This window comes from Pavona decussata, unplaced genomic scaffold (genome assembly GCF_977016875.1).
Source record: "Pavona decussata unplaced genomic scaffold, jaPavDecu1.1 SCAFFOLD_261, whole genome shotgun sequence".
In the NCBI taxonomy this organism is placed as follows: Eukaryota; Metazoa; Cnidaria; class Anthozoa; order Scleractinia; family Agariciidae; genus Pavona; species Pavona decussata.
Window position 1 is genome coordinate 980,966 of NW_028145664.1, and position 26,535 is coordinate 1,007,500.

The 26,535-nt window shown below is 36.7% G+C and overlaps 1 protein-coding gene and 1 long non-coding RNA gene across 3 annotated transcripts in view; one reads left to right on the forward strand and one right to left on the reverse strand.

The window, feature by feature from the left end:
* LOC146456094 (transitional endoplasmic reticulum ATPase) overlaps positions 1 to 26,535 on the forward strand; it is a 94,457-nt gene that overhangs the window by 29,764 nt on the left and 38,158 nt on the right. The gene's annotated exons all lie outside the window — the stretch shown is intronic.
* On the reverse strand, positions 8,517 to 18,526 carry LOC146456095 (uncharacterized). Its single transcript, XR_014858878.1, has 3 exons — positions 18,473 to 18,526; positions 12,686 to 12,833; positions 8,517 to 8,964 (listed from the first exon to the last, which is right to left on the reverse strand). It is a non-coding gene; the product is annotated as an uncharacterized LOC146456095 (long non-coding RNA).

A 26,535-nucleotide genomic window follows, 5' to 3' on the forward strand; every position in this document is an offset into this window, starting at 1 on the left:
TGTAGTCTTAAATTTGGGTGGGAGTCGTCTTAGTATGAAAATGTTAGATAGATGCAAAGAGAATTGGGAGTTGAAGTGGCAGTTGCTCCAAATGAGGAGTTTGATTTCGTGCGAGATTGTGAAAATAATTGAAACCAGAAAGATTAAAAGAGAAATCGTACCGTTAAGATACGTTTCTTCGTTTTGTTTGTGTTGAGTTTGTTGCTTCAGGATATAACAGTCTATAAGGGAGAGAGATTCGAGAAAGAACCGATTCTCGACGTGCGCACACATTACAAACCTACTGAAACATTTCAGTACACAAACTACAACAGTTGCCACCCAGCAGGCGTCAAAAAAGGCTTCGCTAAAGGAGAAGGGCTTAGACTTCTGAGGACAAACTCTTCTAAAGTAGTGTTTGAGGAAAACAAAACTTTAAAACACGCCTGGTATCAAGAGGTTATCCTAGTAACCCGGTGGACAAAATCCTCTCCGAAGTTAACTTCGCAGAAAGGAAGAACGCACTTACACAAAAACAAAAAGCGCACAAGAAAATTCTACCGTTCGTGACACAATTTCAACCATCACTGCCATGTTCGAAAAACATTCTAATGGATAAATGGTATTTAGTACAAAACCAGGCGCTGCTAAGAGAGATATACAAGGAACCTCCCTTGATCTCTTATAGAAAAAGGAAATCGCTTAAAGACATGCTTGTTAAAGCAAAACCGCTATAAAGGCTTTTATCAACACAATGGGCACACAGCGGGAATCGTGCAGGTCTGTCAACCCCATTTAAACAAGCTCAAAATAAATAAATTGATTGGTAGAACCAGTCATCGCTTATGCACATTCTCCACCTCAATCAGAGAAATCAAATATTATTTCAATATTTGAGGGATAAGAAAAAAGAAAGAAAGAAGGGGACTCAGAAAAAGGGGGGTGAAAATTCACCCATTTCACCTCCCCTTGATCCGCCCTTGAGTTTTAAGCGGGATGGAAACGGCTTTCAGGTTTACCCCCGCCTTAAGCATGCTTCTGAAATTGGGGGTTTGTGGTGAAAGTTGTCCGGTACTTTTGAGAAACAGGGGCTTGAAGAATAAACTTAACCGAGGGAAAGTGGGCAAGAGGTTCCCGTTGTTGCCGGGAATTTTTTTTCTGCGCCAAAAAAATAAAATATGAAGTGTGTGGGGTGGAGTTTTCGAAAGTGCTGGTAAGTTTTTTGGGCCAGGTGAGGGGCAGAAGAGGGATTGTGTGATTCTCTGGTCATAGCCGCTAATTGAAATCTCTTTGTAAACATGGAAGTTCGTTCTTTTAATATGTAATTGGAGGAAAATGAATCAAGTTGGAAATCAAGCTCACACCCGTCGATCGAAAAGTGCGTTTTTTAGTAACTCCTCCCATCGGAAAATGAAATTTGGAACTTAAATGTGTTATGGGTGCCAATCAAAACACCATCTAGCCAATGAAAACAAGACATATCAGTGTCAACGCCCAAAATGTTCGTAGAACAGGTTGATATTTCTGATGCACCCTTGTCATCAAGAGGTAAGGACTTCTCTCAATGTTCTCTGTGAATTTACAGTATTTATGACTGTGGCGTTTTAAATCTGCTAGTTTAATGTGATATAAGATTAGTGAAGTACTCTCAATGTCGTTTATAAAGAGGATGACTGAAATACAAGTGTTGTTAATCACAGGTTTTGTTCAAAATTCCAAATTCAGTGCGTGATCGATCTGTTGCGTAGTAAAATAAGTCTTATACGGTACGCATTTCCTTTGATTCACTGGGTTCAATATTGAATAATTCAAAGGAATAGGAATTGAAAAGTGAGAAAACGCTAATAACGTTTTAATTTACTGGTTTGGAATTATTTCTCTTATTTATTTTTTGGCAATTCGGGTATGTGTTGTTGTTGTGGCTATCATGTTGCGTATTGATGTAGTGAAGGCATTTTTATCTCTTTGTTGTTAGAAACATAAGCTTATTTGCTGAAAGCAAGAGCCAAATGTAAGTAAAAGGGCACTTTATTTCATTTGTTTCTCTATTATTGCTAAAACAACTGCATTTTTATTTTTTTATTGAGAGCAAACGAATGGTGCAGAAATCATGGCTCTGGAATTACTTTTTAATTTCTAGAAGTAATGGGAAATGGATATGTATGGGGCGGTGTGTCGACTTTGTTTTGAACACGCTTTAATTTTCGGAACAAATTATAGGAGTTGTGGAAATGGGGTGTTTCCAAGAATTGTTATAAGCATTTGATAGGGGAAATCACGGGGAAAGTAGATGACAACATTGAACAATATAACGCGTTGTCTCCTGGGTTATGAAGAGGTTGTGAAAACCTGCAGATGACAACAATGGAAAGTTTAAAAAAATCCAAGAAGCTACAATTGAAAAAGGCGACTTTATTTTAACAATTAAGTTGTGTCTGGTTGTAGTATAAACAACTGTTTTGTATCTTGTGTACGGCAGTGTAAATGAAGTCAGTTTGCGCAAACCGCATGCAGAATTTTGATCACGTATACACGCACGGAAGCCTAAATAATTAACTGCAGGAGCTTAAGTCAAAATTTCGTTGCTATCCCACTGTTAGATAACTGTTAATGGAGAATATGAACGACACTGAATAGTTGTCAAGAGGGTTGGCGAAATTGGTGATTGAGTATGTATTACACTAGTGTAACTAACTCATCTCGTTGCTTATTGAGTCAAAGGGAAAACGAATAGCCAAACATATTGTGTCGTATTTAATATTGCTTTCTTAATATTCCTTTCTTTTAGTAAGTTAAAGCTTATAAGTTTTCGGGAACGGTAATGGTTGATTGAGTAAAATTGTAAGTAGACGAATGAGGGTTAATAACTTTTAAAACGCAAACAGTATTTATTACGGTCACGGCTGAGACAGGATCACAAGCCGCCTAATTGTCCACTGAATATACAAGCAAATTGTCAGAAAATTTAGCTGTTTCACATCGCTTTCGGATTTCAAGCACTGTAGATTATTTCGATCGAGTATGTCAGTGAATGAAGGCTTTAAATATGCTTGAACACAAATTAAATGATAACACGATCCTGGTACGTGGTTGTTTTTCGAGTTTTTGAATCGAATGAAGTTTAACTAAGATTGACCAGTGTTTTGCATAGGTGTTACCGATGTTCGCAAATATATGAGAAAAAACTTGATTACTTAAAATAAGTATAGGCTTATATATGTGGGTTTTGCTTTGTTGGCTAAATGAACGGGAATAACAACAAAGACTACTGACGTTTGTTTATATTTCATGCTCTTGAAGAAAGCGGCAAAGTATCGGAGATCTGCGTGTTTTAGTTGCTGCTCCATTTGTTAAAAATTCAGGGTAGCTGAGAAGGAGTTGTTTACGTTATCTTTGAGAAATCGTTTGGCTTTTATTGTATGAGACAATGAAAACTCGACTAACCTCTTTTCAATTTCTGACGATGTAAGTATCTGTGCCATCTCTCTTCAGAGTCGGGTGTATGGACAATATAATTGCCCAGGCCAGTATATCAAACAAATGTTTCCAGTTTCTAGAAATTATTAAAAGAGTCCCTTAACCGTTACATGTTCCAGATGATTCACAATTGTAAGTTGTGATTATAAATGAATTGAACAACGTTTAACTGTGAGGTTCTTGAAGGCCGTCGCTGGCGTCGAATCGAAGCGTGTGTGAAGTCAGTTCGATGCACAGAAATTAAACGGAAGGCTGCTTTATATTGCCGCGCAAGTACTTTCTTTCTCCAGATTTTGGTTTTGGTAGTTACTTACGACGGTTCAAATCTGAAATACTTCTTGCAGCGCTGTCTCCATGATCCACATATGGCGATATTATTTTCTTTCGATTCTGGCGGGTTGAATGATGTCCATGTTTGTTTTATAAATAGAATCATGTGAATTCCAATTGTTAACCAATAGCGTAAAAGCCAGGGTAAAAGCTTATATTGAAAAGTCAGTGGTGTGGTTTTCCCATCAAGTTTCTAATCAAGTGAGTTTGATCGTAGCACGAGTCAAGTTCGAGTCAATTATTTTTTCACATTTTTTTTCCAATAATATCGTTGGACTATACTGTAAATGTTATCGTCAAAAAAATGTCCGATAGTTAAAATAAACATCAGTAGTTTGTTTTTCAACTGGAGACAGTTTTCAAGTGGAGACGGATAGTTTCGCGTCATTTTTTACATTTCAAGCATACACCCGCTGGCCCCCAGAGTTGTCGGATCGCTCTTTCAACAGGCATGGCTTCGAAAGGTAAGCGATATTTTTTCCTGTCGAATCCACATGTATCTAGTTATTCTGAGGATTAATCGTATCAATCATTCTAACCAAAAGCTTTTCAATAGTCTCAACGAATAATGCTGCGATTCTTGGTAATTTGGTTTGCTTCGAAAATCTTGGACAAATTTGCTCTGTAAAATCCGTACACAAAGGAAAGATACATTGGATATCTGTTGCAATGAATAACGCTGAGAATGACTCAGGCAAACAACATGTCCTCCACCAATTTGGCCGTGAAGAGAATGGGTTAGAATTGTTATTTCTTTTGGATGGGATCCCTGTGGATGCAACAAGATGGCGTGCTGATATGATTTTTGTACTTGATGTAAACTTTCACGTTTTGTTGTTGACATGGAATTTCTGTCTCCGTTGTGTGTAATTAATACAGGTAGGAATCTGTGTGGAAAATGAATGGATGCCAAGGAATGTTTACTTCTTTGAAAAGCAGCTGCGAATCAAATTTATGCAGGAATAAACTGACGTAATCGGCAGTGAAAAAGAAACAAACCAAAAAAAAAAACAGTGGAATCTTGCTGTCCTTGTACCTCTGGTACATTATTTTCACACAGCAATTAAAAACAAAAGTACTAAAAAAAAAGGAAAATTTAACTTGACTCGAACTTGACTCGTGGTACGATCAAACTCCTAATTAAGTTTGGTAAGTTTTTCACGTATTGTTGATCGTGAACTTTTTGGATCAATCGGCCATGAAACCGCTTGTTTTTTATTGTAATGTACTTCTTTGATTAAGTGCTTAAATAACCCAAGGGACTGTGCTTTTGTTATGTCACAAGAAATACTGTTCCAAAGAGTGGCGCCACTACAGCTAAAGCTATTCTTGTAGCAGTTTGTGCACAGCAATGGAACATTGAGCTTATTCTCAGAGTATCTTAGGTTATATCCCGGGGGGTGGGAGGGGGGGGGGGCACTTTATTATAAGAGGCTAATGGGGATGTGCCGCTGGATGGGGTCGTATTTTCATGACTGGATTGACTATAATGGGGTTGCATTTTCAATAGAGTTACTAGAATGGGGTCGCACATTTTTGGATTTTTGGGATAAGAAAATTCTATTCCGTAGGGAGTGAAAATGGTCTTGGCTAAAAAAGTCAGACAGTTGTTGTTTATTAAATGTAACAATGACCTTGCATTACATTCTGTTCTTGAAACTACAACTTCAATAAACTAGTTACACAATAGGACAAAACCACTGGTCCAGAACAAAGTAGATGCATAAATAGAAAGTGACTTAGTTGGGATCGCGAAAATTACATTTTCCCAAAAGTGACTAAGATGGGGTCTATAACTGGCAACAAAATAGACTAAAGTGGGGCACTGGCTATGAGAGGCCAGCGGCACATACCCAGTAAAACTGAACCCAAGTACCCCCCAATACTTAGATGAAAAATATCTTTATACATTGCCAAAAATACAATCTTATGCATGGTAATATTCTTTGGTTGAGACACTGATGTAATGGCTATGGTATTCTTTTATCGTTGGCAACTCTCACGTATTATGCGTGAGTGTCACGTCTGCATACTGAAGACATTGATCTCACGCATCAGGGACAATTTGTTACGTCTGACTCAAAAATCTGGATGAGTTTTTTAAAGAACCTTCATTTCATTTCAGATTTGCTATGTATTATTTCTTTGCTCTTCACAACAATCACAAAAGCTTTCAAATGTCTACAATCCCTTAGAATCATAAGTGTTCAAAGGTTGTCGGAAGATGTTCATATATTTTCGGAATGTTTCGAAGTCTTTGGGAAATTGTTGGAAATCTTCGGAAGTGGCTTAGATGCTTTTGAAAATCCTGGTGATGGTGAGAAAAAAAATCTCATGCATTTGACTCAGAAAAAGTTGGCAGGCATACCCTTTTACAGATACAGATAGCTTGATTTGGGATGGATGATTCAATTGACTTTCGGAAGACTAAATTAACAAAAATATTTAGTATTCCTGGAGTATGTCCACAGCATAACAATAATTATATTATTATTATTACGACTAGTTACAACGTTAATCCAATTTAACTAGGTGTGTATCGTGAAGTTTTGTTAGAGGAGTTCAAATTTGTCCCTGTTTTCTACTGTTTGTTACCCTTAAAACACTATTTTTTAGCAGATTCAGCTATAATTCACATCATCAATATGGAATTAATTCTTTGTACCAATAGTAATGTTATGTTTACCATCAATTTCATTGATGTGTGACGCTTGAATAAAAACTCTCGTGTACATTTGGTGATTCGCTTCTGTCAATGGTGTTGTAGGAATGTTGCTATTATTTTCAAAAAATATGGTGGCCATGCATGCACTGTGTAGTCTGTTCGGTCAACATAGTTGCTTGCTTATTCTTCATGTTTACGTTAGTGAGTGCTGTATTTGATTGTGCAGGGGTTGAGCATTAATTGATGGAAGCCACACTGACTGTCTTTCGTGTTGCATACTGAATTCGTACATTTCTGGATATAGCTCAATTACTCTTCTTGTAAACAATATGTTATGTGCTGTAAATAATAACAGGAATGTGATGTACTACATGCTCATTGATTTATGGTGATGTATGCGATTTTTTTTTTTAACTACTGTACATTTGTCTTGCTTTTTTCGTCTGGGCTGGGTAATCAACTGTCGAGGTATTTCTGTATTTTTTCGAATTTTGTACACAAATGTCATCTCCACTTTAAGAAGCAGGGCTGTCAACTCTCCCGGATAATCCGGGAGACTCCATATTTTGAATCGTATCTCCTGGTCTCCAGATTGATGTCTGTAATCTCCAGATTTTCAGGCGTATCCTCAGTGAAATCTCCAGATTTCTCCAGATTTATGTATGTAATCTCCTGGATAATTGACTAAGTTTGCCATTTGTCGTTGGCTGGACTCTCTTTGAAAGAAATCTGAATTGTTTTGCAGGTTTTTATTTTACTGGTTAAAGGAAGTTGCCAGTTGCCAACGAAAAATTGAAGAATAAGAAGGAAATATGTTGAATGAACAAGCTATGTAGTCACGGCTGCCATTTTTTTGAAAACAAGAGCGGCATTCCTATAACGCCATATAAGGAGCACATAATTTACAGAAGTGAATGTTTAAATTTATTTGAGGGTCATGTATCACTGAAATCAGTGGTAAATAAAAATGTTAAAATTTTCTCTTGTTCAATAGATAAGATTGGAAATGTCTACTAAACCTTACAAATCGAAACTTCTTTTGTATTTATGGAGAGTCAGTTTTATTGCCATTGAAGTATTTTTACAAATAAATACCTTTATTTAAAGAAATAGAGAAGAAAACTGAAGAAATTTCATGTTATTCTGATTGTCAACTAGACATGGAAAATAATAATTTATTAAATTTAACAGGAAACAGCTTTTATCTAAAATAAAGAATACTTACTTTGAAACATGGTGTTGAAAAAGACATCTGCAATTTTGTGATGTAAAAATGTGACCTTTTTTCCTTAGTTGACAGAAGATATACTATGGATTGCAAGCAACAAGAGAAAGGTAAACTTAATTTAATTTTTCTACCAAAGGGGTTGGAATTTCTGTTATAGCAAACAGCTTTCTGGGCATCGTGAGTTAAAACAGTTTTTACTTTTTTTGATGTGAGCTAATTAAATGCTTTATACGTTTGATAGAATACTTATTCAATACACTTGAATAACCAAGAGACAAATCAACACTGTTGACGGAAGCATTAACAGAAAATTGAACTTAAAATGGTACTTATAGCAGCTGATGAAGTTAAAGTAAAACAGTTGATGTTACTCTTAATATCAAACATAGCTTTGATGAATTAATAATTAACTGCTTTTGTTTTCCTTTTGTTTTCATTACTACCGTTTCCAAATGTGACAATTCAAACAGCCGTGGAGAAACAGGGTACTGCTTCTGGTAGAGTAATCATAATGTTAAGAATATTAATTTTATTGAAAGAAACATGTTTTATTAAAGTAGCTTCTTAAAATTAAGTGTCTTTTCCAACTAGTATGATGTATGAAATGTAGGAAATGCCACTCAAGAGAAAGTAAATTTGAAAAAATTTTCGGTAGGGGGGGGGGGGGGGGGGAACCTGAGACTTCCCTATAGGCTTGTGTCTTAGGTACTTGCGTGAGTGCCTTTGGCACTAAAAATACTTGCTATTTTCCATTAAAAGGGGTTGGAATCTCTGTTATAGCAATGGAGCCTTCTGGATATCCTGAGTTGAAACAGTTTTTGCTGGTTTTTAATGTGAGCCAATGAAATGTTTTATATCTTTGAACTTAAAATGGTACTTATAGCAGTTGCACACAAAGTAAAACAGTTGATGTTGCTGTTAATATTAAACGTATAGCTTTGATGAATCAATAATTGACTGCTTTTCTTTTCTTTTTGTTTTGATTACTACCATTTTGGAATGTGACAATTCAAATAGCAGCGAAGAAGCCAAGGACTGAGCCTGGTAAAGTAATTATAATTATTAAGAACATTTATATAAAAAAACCAAAAACGTCTTATTAGAGCACCTGTCTAAAAAGTCTTCATTAACTAATACTTAACAGTTGGTTAATTGTCACTTAACAAACTCAGCAAATGGAAGATGCTATCAGTGGTCTTCAACAACAATCAAGTTCACTGGGTGGCAATTTTTCTCTTCTGTGTTCTCTCTTTTATCTTGCTCCTATTATCCGATTCTTGATATCCTTGGAAAGTGTCAATACAACAAAAATTAGAAGTGAGCATTTTCCAGATTATGAAAACAGAGTTAGGTGTGTATTCCAATTAAGCAACAGTTTAATTTAAAATGCAAGTTCTAATTTAATCATAATCTTATTTAAAGGGACACAGTCAGCTAGTGTACAGGTGTATTAGATACCATTTCTTAGCTGATTTGCATATCACATTTCATCATAAGTCTAGCGCTGAGAAGCGCATCCTATGAAAAATCTAAACAGATGTTGTCAAGTTGAAGTATTTGCCAGTTGAAATTATTACTGTATAGTGATTATAGACCTAATATCATTTTAGAACACTTATCTTCTTGATGCCATGGAGAATTTATACTGATGGAGTTGTCCACAGAAAGTCAAATGTCAACGAATACCTCTGTAGTTGAAGAATCATGCAATTGTTTATTTTGGTATCTGGTCGTGTGACAAATTATTTTCTACATTTCACTGTCACTGTTTGCATGAGAGGCAAATTGAGTTCAAATTTTAGTGAATATGTCAATTTTAAAACGTAGCGAATCCACTGAACTTTTTTAATAGTGTAGCTAATAACGACCAGTAAGCTTTATTTCTGCTTTCAATGATATATTTTGCTTTATAATTTTGTTTCTACAACTTCTGCACTATTTAAATTTAGGAACCAAAGCCATGTAATTGCAAGAACGCTTGTTTGACCTGTAGAAAAAAAGGTTCTACTAGAAATTGTTCTTGTTGATGAGATAATCGACTGTGTACCGAAGCTTGTATTCATCTGAAATCCAAATCAAGCAGTGATGATGCAAAGTTCGTATTATTTATGAAGATTTCCTCTACGTGAATGTTTCGCCAGGTTGAGAAAATGTGATTTTTCAAATATATAATTATAATAGAGATTTGGTGGCCAATGTTTTTGAATGATTTTTCTAGTTATTGAAGTTAACGCCGGGGATTTCTTTTGTTTGACGCCTTCACGTTTTCCACCTCTTGTTTTTATGTTGCGTTGGAGACAGATTACATACTGATTTTAACCAAATATGATAAAATAATGTCATAGGATGAGCAAAAGCATACTGAGAAACAGGTTTTTAGTAAAAGCTTTAAAATCCAATAAAACAGTGAGAAGATTGAAGTGGATTTCTTGATGTATTTGAGAGATAGTTTTGATTTCAGGTTAAGGTACACGGTTTTCAAACTGACAAAACTAGTGTTGAGGTCAGCATGGTCACAAAACTGACTGTGTCCCTTCAACACTATGTAGTAAGCTGGTATTGGCCACTAGCTATTGGATTTCTGGAATACAATATTATTACTGTATTCCAGAAATGCAACAAATAATTTGTTGCATTTCTAGAATAAAATTCTGGAATAAAATTGGTGATTTCCACTATTTAAAGTGCTGAGTGTTCTATAAGTTAGAGTTGATAAGATTTGATTTGCTATTTCAAAAGTGTATTTTGTTTTTCTTCCAAATTAAGATGCAAAATTGGTATTGTGAACAAGACTTTGAATAAACGTGACGATCACATTTGTCACTGAAATTAGATTATCTTTTTTGTTTATTAACGACAAAAACTATTGTTTGTAGGGGCACTGAAGTCCTAAAAATATCTGCAGAGAAAATGGATTCCGATTAATTAGACTTTTTTTAAATTTAATAAGAACAAAAATGTCCCTTACAATGGAGATGAAAAAAGAATATGGAGTAGTCAAAAGTCATAGGTGGTTTAATGGCCATGTTAGACTACAATGGGTTTAAACTATATATCACCATCCAATATTATCATAACAGCTGTAATGGGTGATTCCAGAAAATATCCATACCATACCACGGACGGCTTTCAGGATTTCCGAAGGGGAGGGGGGGGGTTCAAGTTAATGGAATTCTGAGGGCATGGGGTGGGGATATTTATGATTGGATATCCGAAGGCACAGGTGAATTCAACAGGTGGGATTTCTGGAGTAGAAAGTGCAGAGTGAGTTCCTTGAAAATGCTATTGTAGTGGACTTTTGTAGTTCGTAAATAAAATTATTCACGAACGTATGAGTGCGGAAGCGGAAGACAAGCATCGCTAGATCATGATACATTTCAAGTACACTACATGAGGCATATGGGTTGAGAACACTTTTTGTGCATACAACATGACATATAAAAGGATGCAACAAGACTTGACGGTACATTTGGTCGCTGAAGGATTTTAACTGGCTGAATTTGAGCTATTCTGCTTTGTAAACGTCAAAACAGCACAAGAAAACAAAGAGGAGTAACACTGGCATAAATGGACTTAAAAAATGGACTCCAAATTCGGACTTAAAAAGAAGTTTTCCCAGCTTGGCCACTAGCGGTAGGTTTTTCTTGTTGCTGAAGAGTAAAGCTTGTCGCCTAGTGCTGCTAGATGACAGTTTTGAGGAGGCATAAATTCATGTATGTTTGTTCATATAGGCGTTGCTTCAGTCGAAAATGTACGTCCCAGAAAAAGCGGAAATTCTGAAGGGGAGGAGGGGTTCACGATTATGGAATTCTGAGGGCATGGGGGAGGGGGTAACACATTTTAGAATTTCAGAAGGTAAGGGGGGGCTAAAACATGAAAGCTGTGCGTTCTTGGATATGGATATTTTCTGGAATTGCCCAATACTAATGAATGATAATAAATAAATTTATTAATATGTTATTACTTCATAATTGACACTTGCATAATCAATGGTATTGGAGTAATGTTATTATTGTATCTTGCAGCTGGGAAAGATCCAAAGACAGTGCCATTGGGTAAATATAAATTGGACATATTGTCATAAACTATATTGTTCAATTCACGTGTTTTATTTCAACCAAGGTATCTATTGTTTGAAATTTTGATATGCAATGTGAATGATTACTGTGGGCTGACCCAAAGAAACTTTTTTTTACAAGTTAGCAAATCAGGATGATTATGTGAATTTCATTAACAATCATGCCTCTTTGCAAAGTTCATCAGGCAAGTGACGCAGCAACGAATTATTGAAAAGATACTGTTTTACATTATAATAATAATGAAGAAGATATTATTTTGATGGGTCTTGACAATCTGCAAGCCAGTGAGCGTGCGAGCCATGCGAGGCAGACGTGTGAAGCACTCGGTTAGCGTAAAAAAACACCACTCCGGTTAGCCTAAAAATAACTCTGGTTAGCCTAAATAGCACTCAGGTTAGCTTAAATAGCTCCCTGGTTAGCTTAACAGTTAACATTTATGTTAGGGGTTGGTCATGTCTTGGATGCCTCGTATGTTTTATTCATGCCTCCCACGTCTGTTTCACATGGCTTGTATGGCTCGCACGTTTGGCTTGCTGGCTCGCACACTGGCCACACTTGTGATTTGCTAACATGTAAAAGAAGTTTGTTGGGATTGATCAGAGTAAAGCGTGTTGCACTGTATTACGCAGTTGATTTCCACCTTTTATGCAAAAATTTAACATCAATCATGAAAATAACTATAGTCCAGTTTAAAATTCTTCAAAAAGTTGATGCGGTGGAATATTACATTGGTAAAAAAAATTAATGAGGTGTAGATATACACTGAGCTCACTGTCAGCTTGTTGGAAATATAGTTGCATTGGTGTTTATTGATTCGTAACGTTTGTAATAACACTTGTGTATAACACAAAGATGCCTTGAAGCTTTCGGTATTAATGTGTTTCGTTAATAACTAATGTATCTTAAAAGAAAGGGTTACTAGTATACCTTGGAATAGTCTCAGTTTGGCTGATATCTTCTTGTTTATTCCCCAAAAGTCAAAAAGCATAGACTGTTCAATCGTTACTGATTTCAGCATCTTTCATGAGTAATTGCAAAGAGGTTTGTTGTGCTTCATTATATCTTGTAGCGATATCTACATTGTTAAAAACCATTATATGAAATAATGACATAAGTGAGAATAATGTATTATATAACAATAAATAACACAGGCGTACTTATAAAAGGAAAATGCTTAACTTAGTCAATGCTATCAGGAGTTGAACCTACTGATTACTAGGTTAGACACTATAACTATATGTGACCTCTCACACGAAAACGTTCCTTACGGTTTGCCGTTTTGAAACGGATAGCCATTCGTAAGCCGTTCATCAGCCGTTCAAACGGAATGGGATGTCGTTTGAACGGCTTGAGCTGTCTGTTCAAAAACAATTGGGAGCCGTTCGAACGTTCAGTCGTTCGAAATTTTTCTACAGCCGTTCAGCCGTTCGACTTCACCTGTTCAAAATTGTCCTTTAGCCGTTCAGCCGTTCGACTTCACCTGTTCTAAATTTTTCTGAAGGTGATCAGCCGTTCGACTTCACCCGTTCGAAATTTTCCTTGAGCCGTTCGACTTCAACCGTTCAAAATTTTTCTGAAGCCGTTCACGGCATCCATTTTAAACGGCTTCTCTATCCGTTTGTCATCCGTTCGCATGCCATGCGTTCGACCGTTCGAACGGACACCGTAAGGAACGTTTTCGCGTGAGAGGTCACATATGAGCTACAGGAGATTGATGGGAACAAAAATCATTAGTTCATTCTATGGAACAAATGTTGTGCATACTGCTAGGATAAGAGTGTGAATATCTAACATAGGCAGAAATGCAATAAATGTGGTGGAATATTTTAAGGTTTCTGAAGAAATGAAAATGATGTATTCACTAAATGAGACAAATATGCTTGGAAAAAAGTAATTTAAGTGCTTATATTATTTCAGGGGTCGGAACTAAGATCTTTTGTGTACTAGTTTAGCTGATTGGAGTGTTAATGTGTGACATATATGTGGTGTAATGAATGTGATGTATAATAATTTAAGGCTGGTGAATAGTATGACATAGTTTATCAGTAATGTTTTATCAAACGTCTGTTTTATGACTTCTCATTGATTGTACCTTTGATTCTACTGTTACAGCACTACGACGTTTAAAAATGGACTATATAGAGCAGAAATGTGAGTATAAATTAAAAAAAAAAATGAGTTTCTTAACTGATTAAGCTGATCTCAATTGCTCATGCAGAACAACATGTCTTATGCATGTTGTGATTAATTCAAGTAAAATAAACTGTTTGAAAGGAATAATTAGTATGATTCCGCAAAATATAACAGAGGAAATACACTTTCTTGTATCAAGTGGTTGCTTTTGTAATAATTATGTTAGGTGATATAATAGGTTCCACACATTAATTGCTCTTCATGATAGCTGCAGATTTGTTTGAATTTTGCTGATAATTAAGGTTACCCGGGACTTTCAGAGGTGTCTCGCGTTTAAATGATGTACAGTACCGCCTAGAACTATAGACCCATTTGCCGCGTCATTGCCGCGGGATCTACTCGCAGGTTTCCCTCGGTATTCCCGCAGTAGGACGTTTTTTTTCCTCGGTTCGGTTGCGGTATGGCTTTAAAGTTGCCGCGGGAAAGTTCACCTAGGTAAAACCTCGGTAAAGAAAAGACGCGGTAGAGTTTGAATACGCTTTTGTATCCTTTGCTTTGTGTTTTGGTTCGTCAGCTTCTAATTGCAAAATCACACCGAAGAACGTTAACTACGGAGGACAATTATGGGCAATACACATACGATTTTCGGCCCTTGAAGAAAATGAGAATCCGCTTTTGAGTATCCGACCACATTTGAAAAATCCTTTGAGGAAGATTCTGATTTAATATCTCAAAACTCGGTATACCCAAAATATTTGAAGACTTCTTGTGGACAATGCGCAATATTCACTATTGAAGCTTTGAAGCGTGCAGATTTGCTCAAGAAAAAACAAGCAAACTTGAATTTTTGACACAGTCAGTGGAGTTCTGTTTGCCGGACCTTTTAAAATCATTTATAAGTTGAAAACAAATAATATTTCGGCATAATTTGTGCTGCTCAGCGCCCGAATAATTGCAATTCCAACACATTGTCGGTTATTGTCACTCAGACTCCTGACGTGACAAGCTGTTTGATGCAACACGGCAGTGTTCCAGAATGTTAGTCCGCTGTTTACTTTGTATTTTTTGCCAAGTTATTTCAATTTTAAGTTAGGAGAAGAAAAAGAAAAAAAAACTGACCCTCGAAATGTACGGATTATAAAACATATGTTCGCGCGTGACGATGTTATTGTAACTTGAAACCCTTGTGTCGACTTCGCAAATTTTGTCGGTTGTGTCTACAGTCTATTTTAAACCTCTTTCTTTTAAAATGAACTTGGCACTGCAACAAGAATAATATTCCCTCTCAATATCCGATTTTTTAGAACACAAGCTTGCTCTAAAATTCAGGAGATATTTTTAACAGCTGTTTGGTCGATCACGCACAAAAAAAGCTGACGAATCAGAAGCAGCGGTTCCCACGAGTGCAAAACAAACGTCAAACTTAACTTGCTCCTATGCAAATTACGGTTAATTTACAAGACGTTTGCTCCGTCGCTTGTATCGAAATGAACAAAGTAAGAGAACTAAATTTTAAAAAAGGGATTTTTTATGACAATTCAGCGAACTCTCTTTCGTAAACTTCCCTGAGTGTTTTGAAAAGCAAGTAAATCAACGTACACGTATTTCACTGCGTATTTAACATACCCTCGGAGACATGTAACAAGCTTCTTTCAAGTGTCGGATTGTTAGTTACTTTTATTATCTCTGAAAAGACGGAATACAAACATTTGCCAAGGCAAAGATTCAGGATTTCAATATTTGAATTATTACGCGAACTACCCAACGCCATTTTGACTTGAAATTACTCCTTCGATTGAGCACTGATTCTTCGCACCTCGAACACTTGCAGTGTAAATATCTTCACTCACGCTAACACTTATTTTAGAAATGCAACCAGTCCCCATTGTCCTTTCCCGCGGCACACCTCGTCTTTTCGCCCGCGGCAAATTTACCGCGGCACACTGTACCTCGTCTTCACCACGGAACAACCGTGTTTTCACCTAGGTGGACGCACGGCCACTACCCGCGGTAAAGACGAGGTATGCCCTAGTCTCGATGGGTCAATAGTTCCAGGCGGTACTGTAGCGCATCGAGTTTAAACTGTAGATACCTAAACCCCTATATCAAATTAAAGCTTATAGAGCTGACTATCAAACCATACGAAGAATTTTGAAATAAAATAAATTGTCAAATTTTTCACGACGTCTAATTGCGAGCGTCCGAATCACCTTTGTAAAGCTACAAGTCAAAGTGAATTTTGTTTTTTGCTAATTTAATTTGCTCCTCAGTTTCCGGACCGAAGGCGCTAAAAAAATGTGTCTGCGTTTTGCCATATTCAATCGCAATGAAAAGTTATAGAGCATTTTTGAAATAGGATAAAAAAAATGTGGAATAATCGTAGAAAAATCGCTTTTGGAGAAAAAAAATATTTTGAAAGAAAAAATTCGCAGACACGTTTTTGTTGTTTATGTTAAACTAGCTACTGTCCAAATTTGAAGGCAAACAAACAAATTCCTTTTGAGTTTTAGCTTTTTGAAGTGGCTCCTCTAAGTGAAAAAAATTTATTTGAGAAAACAGCGCTAAAAATTCGGCAATTCATTTTATTTCAAAATTCTTGGTTTAGTTGGATAGCCAGCTCTATAGGCTTTAATTTGCTATAAGGGTTCAGGTATCTACAGTTTAAATTGGATGCGCTACATTGCTTGGATGCAAGACACCTCTGAAGAAACCTCTGAAGGTACCGGGTAAGCGTAAGTCTTAAAACACAAGGGATTGTCAATTGAAAAGGAGTATAACATTACAGTAATTTCTGTTGAATCCATTAACCTAGCCAAATAACAACTGATTACAATTATTATGTTAGCATTTAATGTACATTATGTCACAACTCTGACTTGTGACATAAAGTTAAACCTCTGAGCAATTAATAGATTTGATTGTGAATGCAACAGTTGAGACATTTTTAGTTTTTCTTTAGCTATAGTAATTTGTAAGTAATATTTCTTTGTTAAAAGAGATATTTTAGTAGAAAAACTTCTTGGTTGCTGCTTTTAGTAACAATTTTCAATAAATATGGCACCAAGTTTAAATATAATTTGTACTAACTACTATAATATAATTTATTAGATCACAAGAATTGTGCTCGATGTAAAGTCGTACGTCTGCTAAAGGTAAGTAAAAGTAGATGTGATACTCTAAAATCTTAGAAAAAATATTTCTTTCATTATAAGTATCACAAACATATTAAATCACACTGCCTTGATTTTTTTGTTTCATTGTAACTCATCACAAACATCTTTACTTATAATAACTAGAAAATTTGTGACAATACAAACCAAATTAATCAAAATCGCTTAAATTGTCATTATTAGAACTCACCCAGAGTTTTTCCCAATTGAACTTAATGAAATACAGTTGAACCTTGATTATTCGGACTCGTCCGGACTGCAGTAAATAGTCCGGATAATTGAGAGTGTGGATAATTGAAAATATGAATATTAATGAGAGAGAAATGTAAATAAAAGGTTACAGCAAAGAAAACATGACTTTGAATATGAAATCAGTTTCCCAGTAGATCTTTGTTGAATAAACTAAGCGTACAGGGCTTTATCCAACTGCTCATCATCGGCCAGCTTCATAGTCTCCTACGCAGTTGTTCTTAGTGTCGTCACGCAACCCACGTGTTGCGTGACGACACTAAGAACGGCTACGTGGGAGATTACCAGCTTCAGGGACTTTTGTTTTAATCCTTCGCTTGTCTCGATGCTGTCAGTAAATTTTAGGATCTTGTCTAAATTTGTTCCTTTTCTCTTTTATCCAAACATGAAATAATTATCTGCTTATCTTTAATCGATAGAACGGCTCGCTTTCGCTTCATAGACATGTTTTTGATTTGAATTTACGATCGATCGCTCGTGTGTTGACATAACCCACGCGGAAAGAACTAACTAATCAGGCATGAAATTCCCTTGGCCACAAAACAATTGAGTCAATCAGATATCAGCTGAACGTATCAGAATATTTCTTTGTGTCGTCGCTGTTGCGAATTTTGAAAAGTGCACAGGATAATGCGCTGTTTCAACAGTTTTTTGAAAGGATTATTGGGCTTTTTGCAACTTTGAGTTCAAAACATCTCAACTTATTAATATTCATGAGAAAATTAGGAGCAGAGAAAAAAGTTTGGATAATCGAATAATCCGGATAATCGAGGTTCGACTGTATTCAAAAATTGAATACTTCTTTAATTTAACAGAATTGAACTCAGTATATTAGTACAGCGTTGTTCTTGGATTGTATGGTGCAATTTAAGAATAGATTAGTGTTTAGTGTACGTATATCGAGTTATGATAGTTATGGTTGTAGTGTACGCGAGATGTTTAGAGAGCATAAAAGAAACGTAAGAGTTGGTTGAAGGAGAGCCAAGAGCAAGTTTAGCTTCTTCGATATTCAGAATTGTTAGTGCCGAGCACTTGCATTTGACATAAACTTTCTATTCAAAATGTCGAGCTAAAATAACATATTTTTCAGAAATGCGCATTCTAAGACTTGATGGCATTTCAAAGTGTTAGATAAACATCGATAACGATAGATATAGCCCACCTTTACTGGTTTCACGTTAGTCGTCCATCAGGGAAACATGACTATCCACATCGCGTCGCGAGCTTAATTAAACACCAGGTCTTACGCGGTCAAAATCAACTATCTGCATCGGCCTGTCCATCAGGCGTGACAAGCTCTTGATCGATTTCTGACCGAGGACCACCAGGAATGTCAGTATCTTTACGACACTTTTCCTTCCTTCAATTCCCCTAACTGAACATGACTGAAGTATATAATATAACGTGACTTTCTAGTATAACGACGGATCGCAAACCAGTACTTTTTAAAATTCATACGGCATTTTAGTAATGTCTACGCGAGACGCAATTGCAATGAAAAAGTTCTTTATTAAAAAAATGCGTTTTTCCTCAACTTTCACAGAACACAAATGTTTATTGAAACGACAGAGTAGAATTTAAGCAAAATGGTGGTTTTAATCTCAGTTGTGTTCAATGATTTCTACCCTGTGCAGTGACTGCAGTGTTTATTACCATATGCAGTCTTTCATAACAGGGCTACAGTAAAGTTGTCTGTTCATATTACAGTCTAATTTTTCATGAACACGACTCCATTTTCAAAGATTTACATTTAAAAGATCTCTAGTTGGAGTATGTTCCAGTGCCTAAAGAGATGTGATTGCTCCATTTTCGTGAAATTATAGTAGTGTAAACTCATTATCATTGTTCTCTTTTCAGCATTGATGATATACTGATGATATACTGATATCCATGGAAACCCACCCGGACCTGATTTAATTTGTTGAGTTTTTTTTTTTTTTTTAAATACAGTACAAATCCGCGAGTAAGATAACCTCCTTTGCAGACGTTGTTTGTGTCGGTCATTCTCCCTTCTCTACTGGGAAGGGAGAATGGTACGGACACAAACAACGTCTGTAAAGGAGACCACAAGTGAGAAACCTGTTAATTTTTTTTTGGTCTAACGGGTTCTTACTTGCGGATTTCTACTGTATTTAAAATATAAATGAAATAAATTAAGCTAAATAGTAAAGAAGAAATAATAGCGCAACACGACATTTCGACGAGTTCATGTCATTAGTTTTCTACTTTTGACATGAACTTGTCGAAACGTCGTGTTATTAAGTAAATTATTATGTAATAGGAATTAATAGAAATATATTAAATAAACATTTTGTTACGGTTAAAAAAATTTGGTTTGTGTGCTTTTACTTCACTCTGCTGAACTTTTGAAAGATGTGTATACTCTTTGTTCTGCCATGATACTAGTAAAATGTGATGGTGATGAACAAGTCAGGTAATACTGCATGATCACTGCGACTACTTTTTCTTCGCTTACTCTTTGTAAGGAGATTTACGACGTCATTTACGGCACGAATTTGCAAGTATTTATTTCTTTTGTCAAAATGTTATCTGCTGTATGCCTTTGATATCTTGTTCGCGAGAAGATGCAACATCGAACGTTCCATACAATGGGCAGGGCTTTGTGGCTAACGGTCACAATCTGCCGTGGGTACAAAAACAGCTTGTCAAAAAGTAAGCTACGTATTGGGAGATCCAAAACAACAAAAAATTAGATGCTGAAACAACACTCAACATTACATATTTCATTGTCGGAAAGTGCAGTCAACTACTAATAGCGAACTTCCATAATTGTCCGGAAGATTAAAGATATAAATATGGAGACTGGGAGATACACTTCAAAATCAGAAGTTTCCCATATTACCTGGGAGAGTTGACAGTCCTGCTTAGCACGGTTTTAATTTCTACAAGAAGCAGAGACCGATACAACGTAGAAATACGGTTTAAAGGTTACTATATCTCGGCTGGCCAAACCAGCTTTTTTCAGGTATAAAGAAAATTTACATTGGGACATACGGTTATAGAGCTGACAAATATTTGTGCAATAGCGGAACTACGTTAAACTAAATTGATTGACAGTATAAAATATGAAGCAAATGAAATAATAATAACAAAAAATAATAAAAACCGTATTTCTACGTTGTATCGCTCTTTGCTTCTTGTATCATTTGTCTTTGTTAAGCCGATCAGATCAACAATTGATCCAACTTATACCAGCAGGATTATCGTCCACGGTTGTTGCTTGGACTTGACTTAATTTCTACGCCATTTTGAAAAATAGGGAAGCATATGTTGAAATAATAATGTTTCTATGGAAATCGGATGTCGAATGATTTTCATAAAACATCACGTCTGAAAAATTATTAAATTGGAAATTTTCGGCACTGGGAAAAAGATTTTAAAGAAAATAAATTTCAGGGATGTAGTTGTGCCAAAAAGCGTCTGGTCTTGTTTTGAACTTTCTATGGATTTCCCTGTATTTTTTTCTCGCGAACTATTTTTAGTAGCAGTTCACAACTGGTTCGCTATACAGACAAATGTATGGAAAATTCAAAATACGACTGGATTTTTTCTGGCACAGCTACATTTCTCGCTCAGTCTCCGGCTGCGTTCAACTTTTAAAAACAGCTATTCGCTCCAGTAGCGTCTGACGGACAGATCGGGTCCACAATTTTTCCGTTTTTTGATTTGCCTATCCACGCGAAATGAGAACAAGCAATTGGAATTTTAAAAATGCCGCTATTTTGCCGAGTAATTGCTTACGCTGGACGAGTACCGTTTTCGCGAAAACCGGAACCTCGTTCCCAGGGTCTCTCTTCTTCCCGCCCCAGCGAGAGAGAGATGAGAGAGAGAGAGATCTCTCTCTCCTCTCTCTCCTCTCTCCCGCTAAGGTGGGAAGAAGAGAGACCCTGGGAACGAAGTTGTGAAAACCGGTGGGCTCTGAAATCTGGTTCCAGTCCTTGTCGTCCTCGTTATGTAAAGTCTCCCCAGGACTCCCAGTTCTTATGTTCAGCGGGCTCGCTACTGTAACAAGGAACACAGCTGACCAAGAAAACAAGAAAAAAAAAATGGCTGCCAAGAAGCACAAAAACAAGGCGATTTTAAGGGTCATGTTTGCATGACTAGTGACTTCAATTTGCCTTCAGTGGGTGTTTTTTGGAAAAAAAACATTCATTTTGCTTATTTAACACCTTATCTTCCAAAATACGATGGTGGGAACAGGTATCAGAGAAACGATTTTCCCTCTGCAGACGAAGGTAAACATAAAAGTCAACACTATCTTAAGAGGTTAAAGTAAGGGGATATTATCTGCATTTCTAGATTAATGTTGATTCAAAAAGACACTGTGTATAGTGATTTATTTCTGATGTATTCCAAGCTTCAATTTCAATGTTGTTGTTAAAAGGATTTTAAGAAAAAAAATGGAGGGATGTAGCTGTGCCAAAAAGCCTCCAGTCGTGTTTTGAATTTTCCGTACATTTGTCTATATTTTTTTCCTGCAAACTATTTTTAGTAGCAGTCTACAGCTGGTTCGCTATACCGACAAATGTATGGAGAGTTCAAAACACGACTGGACACTTTCTTGCACAGCTACACCCCTCCATTTGTTTTTCTTAAAATCCTTTTCCCCGTACCCAAAGTTTCCAATTCAATCCAATGCCAAATAATTTTAGAAAAAAAAATTCTGAAAAATTCATGAATTAGAAACTTTTGACACTAGGAAAATGATTTTAAAAAAAATTGGAGGAATGTAACTGTGTCAGAAAGCGCCCAGTCGTGTTTTGAATTTTCTGTACATTTGTCTGTATTTTTTTCCAGCAAAATATTTTTAGTAGCAGTTCATAGCTGATTTGCTATACAGACAAATGTATGGACAGTTTAAAACACGAAGTTTGTACACTTTCTGACACAACTACATCCTTCCGATTTTGTTCTTAAAATCCTTTTCCTTGTGCAAAGGAGGAAAATTCAGGTATCCCACAATGCCTCGCTTCCAACTATATTATCAACTCGATGTTGATACCTGATCTCGCATTTGCGATGGGGCTTCTCGGAGTGAACATTGAGCTGCCCTCTCCGTCGCCATTGCTTTACGTGAATTGCTTAGATTTAGACAGTCAGAGTTATGTCAATTCGTTAAACTTAGCCTGTTGTCGCTTTCTAACGGTCATAGGACACGTTAGTTTTCCAAAAGACTTACGAGAGCAGCTTCTTTGCTTGTTGGTGCGATCAGAAACATTAAACGGCCGCTTGCCACTCGACTCTTCTTCGACTTCTTCCATGCATTTACTGTTTGCTTGAATATCGACTTAAAAGGAAGCATTTATGTCACCACTTAATGTCCTTACACGAATAGAACCGAAGAGAATCGTGCTTAAAGTACTGTTCATTTCGACCGTGAAAACGAGTGATCGTTCAAAAGCAGTTACTATAAAAGCATTATGCAGTTGTTTACATGTTTGGCGCCAATTTAGGCAAACTTCAACGAACACAAATTCCTTCAAAACATGGGGACTTAAGGGGACCTTGAATAAAATTCAAAGGAGATACTATTCGACCATCAACAGGCAAGATTTCACGCTAATGTACTCAGGATTGAACTCGCTAGGGTCAAATTTGGGTCAAGCATTTGAGAGCCGCGAACGAACAAAGCGAGTCGATCATGCATACCACTCCAAACAATTGTATGTTTTCTTTATTCTTTGGGAAATTAGCTACGAAATTGTAATGCAAGCTTGAATTTAATTGCCAAAGCAATACACAAAACGATTTACCTTACATTCTCAGATCCTGAATAAGGAAAAACAGCCACTTGAAATTCAGTCGATTTCGGACTGTGCGCTCGCCTTCGCATCGATACTTGACACCCGGCTAGTCGATAATTATTCGCGGAGACTCATGGGATACCTGATTTCTCCTCCTTTTCCTAGTGCCAAAAGTTTTTAATTCATGAATTTTTGACAAGCGATGTTTTATGAAAATTATTTGACACTGGATTTCCATAAAAACACTGTTATTTCAACCGTGTTTGCCTACTCGTCAAAATGGCGTCAAAAACCATGATAAAGCCAACCTCGTTCCCAGGGTCTCTCTTCTTCCCGCCTTAGCGAGAGAGAGAGAGACCCTGGCTGAAGCTCGTCACGTGACAGCACACGACAAACTTCTCCCCAGTACGGGTACACTCACTCAATTAGTTTATTCGCAAGAGCCGATCAAAAATTTTCAAGCGGGTGCGATTTTATAAGCAAGCGAAATGCGAGAGATTTGGCGCAGTTTCGTGTCTTCTGCAAAAATCGTATATTAAGTACAATCTAGGGAATTTCAAACGGTCAATGAAGCAGAGGTTGATCATAAATTCTACAACTTGAATCGGAGTAATTTATCTACACTACTGAGTTGGAACTGATTCCATGAATTCTACCAGAAAAAGCATTTATTCAAGCTTAAACTGCGGTAATAAGTACATCTTTTGCTCTATAAAATGAAATGTAGTTCATAAAAAATTCTTTCAGTAACGGCATTATAATTCATCACTCACAAGAAAATACAAATACATTCTTCTTGTTAATAGTAATCTGTTTATTTACCGATGTAATTCGCGAAGCACAATATTGAATATCTATTTGGTCACCGATTTCCTGTGAATAAATACATTGTTTTCGATCACAATCAGCGCTCTGGGCTCATTTTTTTTTTCGTTTAACTACGTCTTAAAGTCAAGGACATAGGGAACAAACTAAGATGAAAAGTACCTTTGAATTATATTCATACGCGGCTTGTTTCAGTCCGTTGGCATTTCTGAACACTTCGCCTGCTTACATTCTATTGCCAAAAATTCTTGGTATTCCATTTGGCAATACTAAAATTGATCTTCTTTTGCATTTCACCCCATTTGGAGCTCTGTTAAAAGGCGTAAAGCCAGCGATACTTCTGCTCTAATCACCATGCCTGTTTAGGTTTTGACTCAAGCGTCCCCCATCGTCTGTCGGTTTCCCTCTGGCGTCCCGAAACGACTGTTTTTAAAATAATTGTTTTGGATTAACAACACTCTACCTGAGTGGAAGAAACGTGAACCTCTTCCAGGTCTCAAGTGAGTGTGTGATGTAGAAATGCTTGGTTGTAAAACCCCTTGTTGTCGTAAAGTTCGTAGCTGGCTTCTCCGTCCTTCTGAGAAAGCGACAACTGCATACCTTACTACCCCTCCCTAACGACAAATTGTGTCAAGCACCCAGATTTTGGGTGCCACGTGACCAGCTTCACCCAGGGTCTCTCTCTCTCTCGCTAAGGCGGGAAGAAGAGAGACCCTGGGAACGAGGTTGTGATAAAGCCTGTTTGTTTCACCTATTCCCCCTTTCTAATAATTAAAGGGCTCAAAGTACCATGAAAGACAACAAATTTCGCCATTGCAGTTTTTATTTCTGCAATCCTAAAACCCAAGTTTTGACACTATCATCCGCTATGAAGTAACTTAATTGAATATGTGAACAACAGTTGATTTTCTATGTGACTAAGACCATTTTCAAACTAGGCCTTATCACGGTTTTTGATGCCATTTTGATGAGTAGGCAAACAGGCTTGAAATAACAGTGTTTGTAAGAAAATCCAATGTCAAATAATTTTCATAAAACATCTCTTCTGAAAAATTCATAAATTGAACACTTTTAGCACTAGGAAAAGGATTTAAGAAAAAAATTGGAGCAATGTAGCTGTCCCAGAAAGAGTCCAGTTATCTTTTGAACAAATGTATGGAAAGTTCAAAATACAACTAGACACTTCCTGACACAACTAAATTCCTCCAATTTTTTTTTTTTTTTTTAAATCCTTTTCCTATTGCCAAAAGTTTCCAATTTAGAAGCGATGTTATATGAAAATTATTTGACATCAGATTTCTATACAAACACTGTTGCTTCAAGCATGTTTACCTACTCATCAAAGTGGCGTCAAAAACTTTGATAATGCCTGCTTGCAAAAAGAACTTGAAAAACACCAATTAAAGATGTTCATATAATGTTCTTCTTCATAAAAACATTACAAGAAAAAAACGATGATTTAAACTGAACGGCTTTTACAATGAGTGATGTTTCATTGAAATCAATAACAAATCCCGAAATCAAGGTTCAATATTATCATCCGTTAATTAGTAACATAATTCTTCTTTTTTGTAATCAAAAGACAAACGCCTCATAATAGACAGAAGTTGATTTCATCTAAGATTGTTCTCGAAATTTGCAAAAACAAGGCAACTTCAAAAACACAAATTAAGCATGTCCAGATAATGTTCATGTTCACATGAATTGTTGATCAACACTATGATTTAAAGGGAATGTCTTTAACGATGGCTGATCTTTCATTGTACTCAATGGCATCTAAGATTGTTCTCGAAATTTGCAAAAACAAGGTCACTTTAAAAACACAAATTAAGCATGTCCAGATAATGTTCATGTTCACATGGATTGTTGAGCAACACTATGATTTAAAGCGAATGTCCTTAACAATGGCTGATCTCTCATTGTATTCAATGGCAAAGTTTTCCAATTCGAAGAGGTGGTTGTACACTTCGTCCTCTGGAGATTCTAGAGTGACGTCAGAGGATAACTGCTCCATCATGGTTTTCAGCGCTGGGCTAAAGACTTTCAACCAGATGAGTTCGTGGTTTTTGTCATCGCGCACCGCAATGCGAATTGAGGCGCTAATTGAACACGAAGACGCAGGTTGTACCACGCCGCAGGTGGGACATTTCATCAGGTTGACATTAGTTGACGTTAGGTCACTAATTTGTTTGTTGCATTTGGTGCAGGCCAACCAGGTCTTGAAGCTGTCTGCCAGGCGAATTTTATCGACCTCCATAGTTTTGGTGTCAAACAAGCTGCTGAAAAATTCCTCTGTAGGGGGAGGAAAATGGTCGTCTGCGATTGTAATCTGACTGCTGGGCGTAGTTGTAAGGTACTTGGAGGAATCGTACTTCTTTACGCGAACGTTGGTAATTGTGTAACATTCATGATTGGTCACTTCTTGTGTTGCATCGCCCCAAAGTGTAAGACGGATGGTACCAGTGTTGTCGTTTATAGCACAGCGACTTAGCATAGGGATGAACAGCCCATCGTTCATGAGTACTTGTTGAATGGAGTCCGGGCGAACAGTCAAAGTTCCTTTCACTGACGTTAGTTGGTTTTCCTGTAGGCTTAGAACCTCCTCAATGGTGATTGGCTGTGGTTCGCTGGATGA